Consider the following 12,023-nt stretch of genomic DNA (forward strand, 5'->3'; position numbering starts at 1 on the left):
CGTTATGTAGCTAATTTTAAGGGAAGGGGATTTCTTATTAAATGAAGTAATAATGGCAATAATAAACGTATAAAATTATAACATTTAGTGATTTGCAATTACAAAAAATCGTTTTTTCTGGAGTTTCCGTTTTGCTCGTTCCCATAAGTTTTACGGACTTTTTCGGTTTGGGAAAAGTCTGTAGGGACTTGTTTTTAGTTCCAATCCCATTCGGAGCATGATAAAAAAGAAAGCTTTCCCCTAAAAGTATTTTTTAAAAAAATCACGAGGTTAAACCCCTGAAAATGATGAAAAATATTTTTATGTAAGCAAGACATTGATTTTCAACTACAAATACTGCAAAACTTATCTGGAACGGGCTTTTGTACTTAAGGGCTAGTTTTCTCAAAACATTTTACCCTGACTAAAAAGTTAAACCCTGTTAAGAGCAGTCGAATTAAATGTTTTACAGTTTTCCCTTCTGACTGTTTAAAATATTTGGGAAAAAATTTGCCCAGAGGAAAATTTGATTTTTTTTGAGTACATTTTGGATTTGGCGACTTGTTACTCAGACCCAATTTATATACATGGAGTAAAAAAGTACGTTCACGAAACATGAAATGCTCATAATAAAATGAATCATTAGATAAAATAAACTTTTTAATAAGAAGGTAGTGTTTACCTGTTAAATTGTCTTTAATGCTTAGAACCAAAGATGCGTTGGTTTTCGGAGACCCCCGGCGGTCTTTAGTTTCTTCATACTCAAAACTGACAGCATTTTTCGTCATTGAATAATTTATGTGGTCGAAAACTCTCGGTAAATGTTTTTAACTACCTCGTTTGTTGAGTTTCCTAAATCCTGAACGGAAACCTTCCTACTCTAGCTACCATTTTTCCATCTTTGATTTGACGTGTCAAAGCTGCCCTTTTTTCATTGTATAACCGAGACCAGGAATTTTTAAAGTATTACATTATTCCTGCCCAAAAATCTTCTGTCGGATAAATTTTTGTGGTTTTAAATATTGGCAAGAAAAATTTTGCCTTTTTTTAAAAAACCCACAAAAATGGGTTGTCTGGCAAGGAACGCCTGTGTCGACGGGGTGTGTTAAAGCACTATACGGTCAAAAAGTGTTTAAAAACCTTTCCATTTGTTCTACTTCTTTTTTTGCCTTGATATAAACTTTAAACTTCCCAAAAATATGCAGAAACTGCATCTGCTAAAACGATATTTTTTAAAACCTTCTTTCATAATTTATTAACTAAAGTTATCTATTTTCTTTTTTATACGATCACTCCTCTTTTCGAGATAAGTGCAGCTGCGCGCCTGTACAAGAATTTTAAAGGTAGAATGAAACGGGGAAAAAAGTAATACCGATGTGTTTGCAAGCATGAATTTTTGGTAGTGTTAAAAAAAAGAAGGACTTCAGATAAAAAACAGTTTAAAGAAACAGGTCATCGTTAAGCATTGTGTGCACGTTGGGTTACACCCCCCTAAACTGGTTCAGGGGGTTTGGGGTTGCACAGTTGTACTTTAAAGGGAAATTCCCAAGCAATATGGTGCCTGGGAAAAAAATATTTAGTAATTACAGGGAGTGGGTTAGGGATTTTGGGGGTGGAATTCTTGTAAGACGGATTGGGAGGGGAGGGGAAATAGGGAGAAGTGTACGCACCAAACCACTCTGCAAATAAATTTCCACGAGGGTTGCAGGAAGAAAAGAAAATTTTAATGTTTCTTTTTGTTACCGAAGTGTAGTTTTTACTCGTCCGTTACTAAAATTATAGCAGATTTTGGAAACTTGAATTTTAAGGCAGTGCTTTTTAATTAGTTTACATATTAAAAGAAATTAAGTGCACTTCACAGTGCTGTAAAGTACCCGCGAAAGGATTAACAGTAATCAAAACTTATCCTGTAGGATTTTTATTTTTCCCGATTACCCCAGTGTTTAATGCGGCATGTGAAACAAAGGGTGCCGCAGGGGATTAAAAAAATTCACACAAAAAGCATGTACTGCCAAGTGTTTCATGGCCCTTTAAAAAATGTGACTTTTGATAAATAAAATTAAAAGTTTGTTTTATCTGCATATAAAAACCTAGTGTTTTTGCAGGGAAAAAAGAAACTATAAAAGGGCCCCGTGTAGTTATACCAATAACCCCCCAATGGACAAATACATAGTGTAGCAACCGTTTTACATAAAAATTTCGGCGCTAAAAAGTAGTTAAAAATTTTTTAAATTCCTTTTGTTTTCAATTTGGAAAATATACAAATTTTTACCCAAATTGATTATGCCTATGGAAATGAGACCCCCAATTTTTTTGGTACGTATTTGTCGTCGCGGTAGCCCGTCTGCAAAACAGAGCGGGAATGGAACCCCCCAAAAAATTCTGCATCTGGCGCTCAGGTAGGCTCGGTGTACATAGCGGTCACGTCCGGGGGGGGAAAAATGTTACACGAGACTCGGTTGTGGAGGATTATTTACGATTTTGGGTGCTTTGTTACAGTATTCCCGGAAAGTTACAGCATTCGGGGATAATAATAGCTGCGGTATTTTTTTTGCCAAAAATGTGGTTAAAAATTTATCTCTTTTCCAAAAATAAAAATTGTTTTTTTTAGATCATGTAGATCGTTGAAATGGCTTAACCAGCGAAACACATATATTGATTCATCAAGCGTTTTATGAAAAAAATCGAAATTTTGATAGAAAATATTTAAAAGAAAATTTATTTTTAAAAGATATTCCAACATTTCAGCAAATTTTCATTGATTAAAAACCCCCTTTCAGGCAGGACTTTTTCCCAGGTAGAAAAAAAAACTGTTGATCAAAATTTTGTGGTTTTATAGAATGTTGCAGTTTAGCAGGATTGTTTACCCCTTGTTGGTTGCTTCTAATGGTTTTTAGATTTTGGATGTACTTTTTCCTTTTTTCAGGATTGTGAAACATTTCAAAACTGTTCAGATTTTTTTATCTGAAATAACTTCAAATGCACCATTCTGTCTTGTAGAACTTCAACATTTTTCTCAGGATTGGCACCTGTAACCATGCCTTAACATAAAAACTGAAGGTGGTCTGATGTCATTTTATGTGTTGTCAAAACATACGTATGCCTTGCGAGATGATATATAGGTGGAATATCAGCTGTAGTGCTTTTGTGCTATAGCTTAGATTCTTATCATAAATATTAAACATACACACACACAAACATTTCGCTGAGCATATGGGAAAATTAGACCCATCGAGTTTTCGCACGATTGAAAGTGTTTTATATCCTTTCCGCGGCCGCAACTTAATAAAACCTATTATACACTTGCTCCGTTACGAACCCCTGTGAGATATGTGTTTATTCCAATTCAAATATTTTTTCGTAGTTGAAAGCCCAGGTATTTTCAAATCGTTAGAAAGTGCTGAAAATTGACTCCCCATTAGCAAAATGAAAAAAAAACGATGTCCACGCGCATACATTTAGACGGGGTGACCCCTGCGCGTAACCACTGAATATAGACCTTTGCAAATGCGACTTTCATTTTCATTTTCAAGTTTAACCCGTTTACTTTCATTTTCTTTACTTCCGGAAAAAGCTGAAAGTCGCCGGACGTAATTTTCTGTGTTGTCAAAAACATCTGTATGCCTGGCGAGATTGCATAAAAATGTGCCGGCAATGTTAGGCAAATCTTTTTTTTCTAAACAAGAGTTTTTTTCAACACTTATGTATGAAAACAAACGTTTAAATTGAGACAAAAATAGCTATAAAATAAATTTTAGGAAATCTGTATAATTTTCCTTTTCGCGGCCGTAACGTAATTAAACGTTTTAGCGTCTGGTGGCCCTTTCACGCTTCCGTAGAATCAACATTTATTACACGAAATTTATTCTGAATATTTCAGAAATGTCTAGGTCTGCAGTTCTCAAATATGGAAATATCTTAATTCCGAGGCATATACTGACACTTTCAGACAACATCAAAAAGGACATTTTGAACGATTTGACGAAGTTCTAAAATCTCCATATTCCCTTGCTCAGTTACGAACACCTGTAGAATTTGTGTTTATTCCGAGTTCAAATATTTTTTGTAGATGAAAGCGAACATGTCGTGCTAAAGCCCAGGTATTTTCAAATCGTTAGAACATGCTGAAAATTAACTCACTATTAGCAAAAAGAAAAACAGAAAAGTCAACGCGCATACATTTAGACGGGGTGACCTCTGTGCGTGACTCCTGACTATAGACTGGCCAATGCAAATGCGACTTCGGGTATATACTGGTTCTTACTGAGACAAAAGATTTTTTTCTTGAAAGAAGTTAAACTGGGTAGAAAAAAAAATAAAATGAAATAAAATCTTAACCAAACCTTTATTTAAAAGAATATATATAAAGATTAAAATTAAAACAATTAAAGAATTTACATGCATAGAATGCATGAAACATGAAACATGAAAAATAACAAAAATGACAGAACTTGAACTTTTTATTTCAGAATATGTTAACTGTCTTACATAAACTCATTAATAGAACAAAATACATCAGAAAAGTACCGCTTTCTTTGCTATATTGGAATTAAAATATAAATTACATCATTAGCACCATGTGATTTAGGACACATGAACAATCATAGCAAAGAACAACAACATCCCGTGTTTCGTAGTAAATAAAATTCTAGCACACATATCTATTACAAAGGAATTTTTATATAAAAAAAATATAAGAAGAAACTGTTTTTATGTCATAACATATTAAAAATATGGGAAACAAATGCAACTAAATATAAAATAAATATATAAATAAATTAGATAGTCTTAAAAAGTAACATTGTAAGATTGTCTTGTCTTCAATTTTTAAATAAAAAGGAATTTCTAAATAATGAAACATCAACAGATAAAAAAACTAAAGCACGAGTCGGTATAACATACACGTTTATACTAGCCAATTATTATATAAACGTTTATACTAGTTAATTGATTATCGAGGCGTTTGGCAAAACAACATGTAGTGCTTTTAATATAGATTGAACATCTTTCCACATCTATTATGTAAGTCTGGCCTAGAATGTCGTCTATGATTTAAGTTTAATCCATCAAAAATGATACCGAAACACCAATTTATGTTCATTTTCATAAAACAGACGAAAGCTAAAAATTGTCAGCCAGTGTTCCCAGGGCTCAATTAGAAAGATTGATCCTTTTCATAACGGTGTATTACGTGGATTAAAACGCACTGGCACACTGTCACTGGTCGTATTCACTTCACACACTAAATATTCTGTCTATGCAATTTGCAGGAATATGTCCGGTAATGACCACTTCATTAAACTTTCGAGCAAAATTTTGTGCTCGTGCATCGTCTGGTATTTGTCCGTACAATACTGTTGAATTAGTGAGGTCTGTATATTGAACACTCTGACCAAGTCTGGTTGTATCAATTCTAGCAACATTTCGAGATCCTGGCGTATAACCAAAGCTCTTCCTTGCAAAGTCTTTAGCAGACTCCAAAGACGCCGTTGTAGATATGAACTGGGTCGACTTGTAAGAACCGTTTGCAACATGTTCTTCAATTGTGTAATTTGCCATGGGTCTTTTCGCTCGAATCCCGCCAGAAACATCTTCGTCCGTCCTTAATACTCGGTACAGGTACGTATATGGTACATTTGCAGCCATCCTTACTCAACCTGCAATTGATATATAGGTGCAATATCAATTGTTTTACTAATGTGTTTTTATTCAGTATTACACAGCTAGTGTACAAGTAAAATGAAAACTTTACTTCACAATACAATTTTTAGAGACTTCATTTAACCAAGCCGCCAAAATGTTATAAAAATCGTGAGCCAAACCAATTTCTTATATGTTTTTACTAAGCAATAAAATATGCTTAAACTAACTGAGTCACTTTAATCGACATTATGAGGGCGTTTATTTTCGGGAAATAAGAAAGCGTGATATATTTACTGTGCTGAAACATTGTTTTACTTTCGTTTTCGTTCTAGTTAACTTAATGACACAGTTTCAAGAGAATATACTTTTACATAGACATATCTTTAGAAAATGATATTACCTTAGTGTGTTCGAAAGTTTAGAAGCATGGGTTTCATTAAATATTTATTTCACTTCTCCTATTTTAAATGATTTAAGCTCTAAATACAATGGTACGTATATCACCTGTTTATAATGAACTTTTTAGAATATTAATTATTTTAAAACAGAAATGCAAAGGTCCGTTTCATTTTACTGACGATGAGAAGATTGCGGCGTGATCGCTGCATTGTTGCTTCATAGATATTTTTCTGATTTGCATCGCTATATAGATACTTTACGTCCACTCCCAAGTACAACTTATATCTCACTAACCTAGATTAATCCTAAAAAAATGATTCAGTTTCAAGTAGCGTGGTTCAAAACCTTCAGTTCTGTCTTCTCTGGTAATGTGTTGCGATTGCCAACAGGACTACTAATATATATTACGAATGCGTCTAAAAATAACCCTAACTGGTTTCCACAAGTCTAAATATAGATAAGTAAATATAGATGTTTAAAAATAAAAGGGATTTTCCAGTTGTCTTGGAGTACGATGGGTAGCAGATGGCGGTTTTTTCTAGTACTTCGGACTTCCGAGCGATGTGGCCAAGTCAGACGGCTTCCGATATCTTACGAGATGCAGACCTGAAAATAAAAAGATACCGGTTTACATCATACTTGAAGAAGAAATAAAATACATAGTAAACTTCATACAAAGCCTAGATTTTTAAATCCACAAGCCACCTGAAAGATAATTTCAGCCCGCGAAAATACATGACATTTCAGCCCAAATTAGCCATATCTCCAACTGGCCTTAAAATGTTAGGAGAAATGATAGAGCCAAATGGCCACTTGCATTCTGTACTCAGTTTCAAGTATTACTTGCAGAGCTGGACAAAAATACCTGTCAACCGATTACTTTTTTCACTATTTTCAACTGTGTGAGGTCTATATGACATTTGACAGTTCACGAGACGCTCAATGCTGATAGTGGTACATATGCATTCAAGCAGTTATATGAAAATGATGCCATCAAGCTTACATTCGCATCTGCCAGAATTTCTGCAACATACCATTCTTAAACTTGTTAATCACAAACTCACATCAACAAATATTTCAAACATCAAAACAGCCTTCACTTCAAGGTTTTATCTCTAATGACAGATTTTGACCCTGGCCAATTCGAATCTGTGGCTGGAAACTACCAACTGCTACCTTAAGGACCAAGACATGCATCTCCATGGACTGTCTGGCACCTGATTCTAAGAAAATGATCTATGACAAATAAAATCTTACCAATATTTAAACAATGCTTTGTTCTTCTTGCAAATTGCACATGTCCAAACAATGTCTACAATATTGTGGATTTGGCCCCATTTTACACACATATTTCTTACTGCATCTATCTTTCTGACATTAAAAAAAGACTTACCTACTATTACATGATGGCCATAAATGTACTGTATTAGCATTGTGCACAGCCCTGCATACTTGAGGAACAGAATTAAAAGCAGCACAGCTTACTTACCAAGACTAACTGTACTTCAAGTCCGCAAGCTCAGGAAAAGCCGCCCCTGTTTACAAGTACTGTTTCATATTACCTTACATACAGTAAGTATAAAATAGCTTTAAATAAATAATTTACAATGCACTTTTGTTGTTGTTGTTGTTGTTGTTGTTGTTGTTGCCAAACTTACCTATTTTAACGAATTCGAGCAATCTCCCACTACATCTCCGAGAAACATATCTTCTCTTAATTAAAAACAAATATCTGCAAATGTTACCTCACTCCAGGACCTTAAATGCACCCAAGATGTATCCACTCTCTACACTTTTCTTCTGTCGTCATGTCCTGACACCGATAAAGCCACAATAGAAATTTGTAAGAACTAAAATCATACCTGCCACTCGAGAAATATCTTCGAAAGAAATATCACCACAAAATCCAGTTCCGAGCCTTGTGAAACAGCCATGTATTTACAAAATGCCAAAAAGTTGCACCTATATTTCCTTTAAATAGTCCTTCTTCCTTTAAATTTGATATAAACTACAAAAGAAATGTGTTTCCCGCCAGAAATTTTAAGAAAACCCTACACTACAAACAAAAAATAAGATTTACTTACCCGGTAAAATCAGAGTTACCTCCCCTTAACTTCTACCATATCAAACAACATCTGTCTATGTTATGAATCCATTCAGCTCGGATTTTTAAATAACACATACTGGAGAGCTTGAACAACACAAAAGAAAGCATGAAATAGTACTTACAAAAATTGACAAATGTCTTTAAGGTAGCAGATGGCGGTTTTTTCTAGTACTTCGGACTTCCGAGCGATGTGGCCAAGTCAGACGGCTTCCGATATCTTACGAGATGCAGACCTGAAAATAAAAAGATACCGGTTTACATCATACTTGAAGAAGAAATAAAATACATAGTAAACTTCATACAAAGCCTAGATTTTTAAATCCACAAGCCACCTGAAAGATAATTTCAGCCCGCGAAAATACATGACATTTCAGCCCAAATTAGCCATATCTCCAACTGGCCTTAAAATGTTAGGAGAAATGATAGAGCCAAATGGCCACTTGCATTCTGTACTCAGTTTCAAGTATTACTTGCAGAGCTGGACAAAAATACCTGTCAACCGATTACTTTTTTCACTATTTTCAACTGTGTGAGGTCTATATGACATTTGACAGTTCACGAGACGCTCAATGCTGATAGTGGTACATATGCATTTCAAGCAGTTATATGAAAATGATGCCATCAAGCTTACATTCGCATCTGCCAGAATTTCTGCAACATACCATTCTTAAACTTGTTAATCACAAACTCACATCAACAAATATTTCAAACATCAAAACAGCCTTCACTTCAAGGTTTTATCTCTAATGACAGATTTTGACCCTGGCCAATTCGAATCTGTGGCTGGAAACTACCAACTGCTACCATGCCGAATGGCGCTCATTAAATATATGATTACATGGTATTATTGGTTTCCCACTTTCCATAAGTATGTCTAAATATAAATGTTTAAAAATAAACTGGATTTTCCAGTCGGCTTAGATCATTTACAAATTATTATTGGTTTTCCACTTTCAAGTGTCATAATACATATATATCTAAATATAGATGTTTAAAAATAAACTGGATTTTCCAAAATTCGTAAATCCTAATCTTACCCTTCCTCAATTACATCCGTCGTGCGTGCGTGCGTGCGTCTGTCCGTCGTGGAAACTTTAAAAATCTTCTTGTGTGAAACTGCTGGCCCGATTTTAGAATAATTTTACACAAATGATCCTTGTGTGACCCTGTACCAAGATTGTTCAAATTATTCCGATTCGTCAAAAAACATGGCCGCCAGAGGACGTAGTCACTTTTCCCTATATGTATATAGTGGAAACTTTACAAATCTTCTTGTGTGAAACTGCTGGCTCGATTTTAGAATAATTTTACACAAATGGTCCTTGTGTGACCCTCTACCAAGACTGTTCAAATTATTCGATTCGTCAAAAAAACATGGCTGCCAGATTCCCTTTATGTTTACCATACTTGTCCAAATTATTGCCCTAAGGTAAAAAAAAATGGCCACGCCCCTGTGTCTGACATGTACTAGCTATAGGATTTTATATAAGAAACTTCGAAAGTCTTCTTCTCTGAATCAATAATAGCTAGAGCCTTGATATCTGGCGTGTGATATCAGATTTGTAATGTCTACCGTAATTGTTCAAATTATTGCCCTAGTGTGTGTGACATGTATATAATATATATAATATAGGCTTACATAGGATAAACCTAACTCTGTACTTATACAAACACACTTGAAGCCTTGTACACAGGTGAGCGCTTTAGGGTCAATGACCCTCTGGTTCTTTATTTTTGCAATACAAACTCTTTAAACGTTGCAAGAAAACATACATAGTATTTCTGTTGAACTACATGAAATAAAAAGACCACGTTCAACAAAATAACGGCGTAAGCAGGAATACTATTTCAACCTTGCTTGTTTGTATTTAGATTTATTTATTGCCGTCACTGGTAACCGAAATTCATGAGCACAAAGTATTCCGATTCAAGAGTAAACACACATATTCTAGAACACTTACACGGATCTCTTAGCCCAAAATTAGTAAATTTTAATAGTTGGAGTAGCCTCCGAACAATGGGCTCACTTCAAACGCTGTTGTCATAAAACCACTCCAGAATATTTCACGAACCGTCTACCACTATTTATCGTATGAACTTAAAGTTACAAAATGAGACCATCCGTCCATGAAAAGTCTGTTAGGCAACGTGGGTCGTTCCTTTAAACCACAGATTTGTATAAAAGGAAGTGAAGAGGGAGGAGCCTAATTTCAAATGCACGTTGGCCGTTTGTTTTTGTTTTTTTTGTATATTTTTTTGCAACATTTTTGTACTCTGATACATTTTATTGAAATGAAATAATTATTGAATTCATGATTACATTTAAAATTGCCACAGTGTAGGAAATTTGCATGCACTATAAAATGGTGATTTTATTTTTCATTTTCAACCCTTGATTAAATCACTAGATTCATTTGAGTTTGACATGGCCCCTCCTGACTCTAGTCATGTGATGTAAACAGAAAGCTGCTGCTTCGGCAAGTAAGCATGCAATACATTATCAGCCCAGCGAATTTCTCTTTTTAATCCAAGTGTAGTAAAATGAATGTTGTTCATTATAAAACTGGCATTTATTTATCTAATTTATTGCAATCAAATGATTTTCATTCAACTCTATTCTCTTTCATTTTTTATATTTTTTTTTATAATTGCCAGCAATATCCAATATTATATGTCAGACAATAATCCACTACCATTACAAAGTCAAGTTATTGTTGCATGTACATATCTGCAACCACTTATGTCCCATGTAAGGCTGTCCTTCAACATTCGGATAGAGGCCTCTCATTACATCCAGGACACAGTCTGGCATTATTTCCCGTACAGTCCAAACAGTACTCAGATCCTCCTCCCGGCCCAAAGCTCGCATTTTCTTCTGTTAATATTCTGGAAGGACCCATGGTCCAGCATCAGATAACAGTTTCAAAAAAATATATCTTTTTCCCCTGGGAGAAGAATTGGGCTGGTGTGGATTAGCACCCTGTCCAAGCCACGTTTAAATTGTCGCTGAGATGTCGCACATGGGTTTAAAGAAATAAAGTGGACAACGATTACCCACATGATTTTTATGAAGCTGCAAATAATTTCCACCTCGTTGATTGTCACGTTGATTATCACCGCCATCATTTTCATCATTCGTGCTCTCTTTTGGAATTGGGTCAAATTTGTTCAGGAATATTATGCAGGTTATTGGACATTTTCCATTCTGATGAAATCAGTGCCTCGTTAAAATCCCAATAACTATGAATAAAAAAAATAAAACAGCCTGTTCTTTTGTTATATTTAAGTGTCCGCCATTTTCAATTACAATGATAGAAATGGGGATACTGAAATCGTTCACCAACAAAAATGTGATACAGCTATACTTCTAATAACAGTTGCTTCATAAACTCCTCCGAAGGACGAGTGAAAATATAAAAAAGATATCATAATGTGAAAAGATATTCCATATTTCAAGAAAAGTAGAACAAGATATGTCATAGTAGGTGACAAATGCCCGCGAAAAGTCATTGAGCGGAAAAGGCATATTTGTCAAGTTTTCAAATTTTTCCGTCAAAAATTATTAGACCAATGCTGAAGACCTGCATTTTATGGTTAATACATACCTTTGTACCAAAATTAAATTCAATCCATGAAACCTTTCAAAAGTTTAAACTGTATTTATTTCCACAAATTGTATATACAAACATGAGTACTATATTGAAATTAACAAAGTTTGATAAAAAGACATACATCAATCAAAATAGTACAAACAAACAAACAAAGAAATTTTCAATCGAATGGATTGGAAAACAAGCTACTTAAAACTTATATGAATTCCGCTCCATAAGAAAAACAGAGGTTAGATGAAGAATAGTAACTAGGCTGTGTAAGTATGTGTATCATGTTGTGTTAA

General features: G+C 34.5%; 1 protein-coding gene and 2 long non-coding RNA genes across 5 annotated transcripts in view; 1 reads left to right on the top strand and 2 right to left on the bottom strand.

Moving 5' to 3' along the window:
- LOC123558457 (protein inturned-like) overlaps positions 1 to 12,023 on the top strand; it is a 280,606-nt gene that overhangs the window by 140,920 nt on the left and 127,663 nt on the right. The gene's annotated exons all lie outside the window — the stretch shown is intronic.
- LOC123557390 (uncharacterized) lies at positions 4,427 to 6,495 on the bottom strand. Its single transcript, XR_006687627.2, has 2 exons — positions 6,316 to 6,495; positions 4,427 to 5,636 (listed from the first exon to the last, which is right to left on the bottom strand). It is a non-coding gene; the product is annotated as an uncharacterized LOC123557390 (long non-coding RNA).
- On the bottom strand, positions 6,539 to 8,844 carry LOC128557096 (uncharacterized). 3 transcript variants are annotated; one of them, XR_008371025.1, is made up of 3 exons: positions 8,821 to 8,844; positions 8,251 to 8,361; positions 6,539 to 6,627 (listed from the first exon to the last, which is right to left on the bottom strand). It is a non-coding gene; the product is annotated as an uncharacterized LOC128557096 (long non-coding RNA). The 3 variants fall into 3 exon arrangements; XR_008371024.1 differs by lacking the exon at positions 8,821 to 8,844 and adding an exon at positions 8,621 to 8,778; XR_008371026.1 differs by lacking the exon at positions 8,821 to 8,844 and adding an exon at positions 8,636 to 8,657.

This window comes from Mercenaria mercenaria, chromosome 5 (genome assembly GCF_021730395.1).
Source record: "Mercenaria mercenaria strain notata chromosome 5, MADL_Memer_1, whole genome shotgun sequence".
Taxonomy (NCBI): Eukaryota; Metazoa; Mollusca; class Bivalvia; order Venerida; family Veneridae; genus Mercenaria; species Mercenaria mercenaria.